Source organism: Pteropus medius, unplaced genomic scaffold (genome assembly GCF_902729225.1).
Source record: "Pteropus medius unplaced genomic scaffold, Ma_sr-lr_union100, whole genome shotgun sequence".
Lineage (NCBI taxonomy): Eukaryota > Metazoa > Chordata > Mammalia > Chiroptera > Pteropodidae > Pteropus > Pteropus medius.
Window position 1 is genome coordinate 1,987,080 of NW_024353908.1, and position 2,702 is coordinate 1,989,781.

The 2,702-nt window shown below is 35.4% G+C and overlaps 1 pseudogene; it reads right to left on the minus strand.

Annotated features, from left to right (window-relative positions):
- Window positions 1-1,928: 1,928 nt before the first annotated feature.
- LOC120593842 (uncharacterized) lies at window positions 1,929-2,047 on the minus strand (annotated as a pseudogene).
- Window positions 2,048-2,702: the final 655 nt, after the last annotated feature.

Consider the following 2,702-nt stretch of genomic DNA (forward strand, 5'->3'; position numbering starts at 1 on the left):
TGCACAGCATTCTGAGTAACATGGTGAAATCATGTGCTGTCTCACTCTGTCTCTCCCTGGGAGTGAATTATCTCTTTGTCCAGCATATTCATTCTGTACGTAGAGTACAGTAAGATATTTTGAAAGTGAAAGACCACATTCACATAACTTTTATAACAGTATATTGTAATAATTGTTCTATTTTATTATTAGTTCTTGTTATTAATCTCTTACTATGCCTAATTTATAAATTAAACTTTATCATAGGAGTCTTTGCAAATGAGAAGACTCTTTGATCAAGTGACATAGCTGAGTTCATTAGCCGCTTGGCAATATTAACAGACAGGGCAAGTGTACTAGATTCCTGTGACCCTTGTAACATATTGTCACAAACTAGATGGCCTTAAAAAAATTATTCTCTCACAGTCCTAGAACTTCAAAAGATATCATAAGTGCTATACTTCCTCTGGAGGCTCTCTTTTTCCACTTCTGGGGTGGGGGGCAGAGGAAACTCTTCTTTGGTTGTTATCACTTGAATCTCCACTTTTGTCTTTATATTACTTTTTTCTCTGTGTGTATATGTCATATCTCCCTTTTCCCTTTCTTCTGAATGCACATGCTGTTGGATTTAGGGTTTACCTGGATAAAATCTAGTGTAGTCTCTTCATCTCAAGATCCTTAACCTAATCATATCTGCAAAGACTCTTTTCTCAAATAAGATAACATTTACAGATTCTGGGGATTAAGATATGGACATTTCTTTGGAAGCCATTATTAGCCTTCTACAGCAAGCATGGGCGGGTTGAGTCTAACTCTATTTGGAAGAGAGAGAAACCTTTTTTTTTTTCTTTTAATTAAGAACCAGTGTGGAACAAAGAACTAACCTTTACTGAATATCTGTTAATTAGCCAGCACAGTTCTAAGTGCTTTTCATATATTCTCTCATAAATTTTCAAAGCAACCCTATAGGTAGGCACTGTTAGTTTCTCTAGTTTATAGAAAAGGTAACAGAAGTAGAGAAAGTTAATTTCACATAATAATGGTAGAAGCTGGATATTACAGTTCATCTTATGCAACAAACATTCAAAAGCTTAATGACATAAATCATTCTTTCACTTTAACTCACAATTATTTACTCCCCATTTTTCCATTTAACATATACTTACTGAGAACTTGATGTGTACTCAGCATGAGTCTTGATCCTGGGAATTCAGCAGTGAACAGAATAGAAAAGCTTTCTGTTCTCCAGTGTAGAATAGGAAAGACTTTTCTTCTACCCTCCTTGGTTCCATAGCTGGGTCTAGGAAATAAATTGACAACACTCAGATTAACAGAAGAAAACATATACAAACATAATATTTAATGTTAATATTATGTGTACTGGGGCATCATAAAAAAGTAATGATTCCCTCAAAAGTGAGATTTGAGGACTAAAATACGATTGTTAACCTAAAACAAAAGGCCTTTCAAAGTAAGAGGCAACAAGCATTTATTGGAGATCTAAAGAATAGCTATTTGGAAAGCACTGATTCAGGCAAAAGCCCAAATGATGTTCTGCTTATGAGACAAAGTCAATGGGTGTTTAAGAGATAGGGAAAGGGAACAATAACATCAATACAAGGAAGGCCTTTCTATCGATGCAGAAAAGCTAATGTAGTGATGCTAATATTAAACATTTTTTAAAAAATTTTCAGTCTGATAGCTATCAGTTTGGTAATTATAATATCTGCTTTCTTGCTATCTTTGCAAACAGTTCCTTGGGACATAGGTTGCTTTAGGCCCAGTCCAGATTTTATTTTGCCCTGTTTTAGTATTTTAAACATTTTATTATTATTATTATTTCTATTTTTTAGATGAGGCAACCCTTGGTTGACCTCACAGATTGCAAGGACCTTGTCAGCTTACAATCCCTTAGTTTTTATTTTTTTATTTTATTTTATTTTATTTTATGCCTACAGCACTTGGTCTTCCTAGGTGGCCTCCCATCCAACTACTAACCAGGCCTGACCCTGCTTAGCTTCCGAGATCAGATGGGATAGGGCTTGTTCAGGGTAACATAGCCATAAACTATTTCAAACATTTCAGGAATAAGATTTGCAAATCAATTCCTCTGGCATGGCAGCTCTGGCTCAATTTTAAAGTGGCTCCATTTAGTATTTTTGACACTGTATTAATAGGGGAAGAGGAAGAGAGATGTAAGGAATTTACAGGAAAGTAAATGATTTTTAGCAGTGATGAATGGGCCCTTAGAAGAATAGATAGGAGATAGGAAATATTTAACAAAATTTGTCTAGGTGTGGTGTCGACTTCTAGTCTCCTCTCCTGTGATAAGAGTTAATCTTCCCTGGTTGATGAAACTCCCAGAGAGGGGATCTATGACAATGGGGTTCCTTTTGAAATATCTTTCTGTAGGCAGATAAGAGGAGTTCAGAGAATGTCCCTCCTTGTATATGCTATTTTAAAAGTGCCTGTTACTCAAAATAATTAATATACCAAAGCTACATAATTCGGGATGGTACATTCCTGAACTTTTTTACTAGTGAAGTTTAAATTTTAGTGTGTGTGTGGTGGGGAGGGTTATAGACCACAAACATGCAATTAAATCTGCAAGAAAAAAATATTAGAGTGGTGAGTGCTGAACAAGAAAATAAAAGCAGAGTGATGACAAAAAGTAAACTAGTAGGGCTGCTTTAGATTAGGTGGTGCTGAAAGCTCTCTGTGAG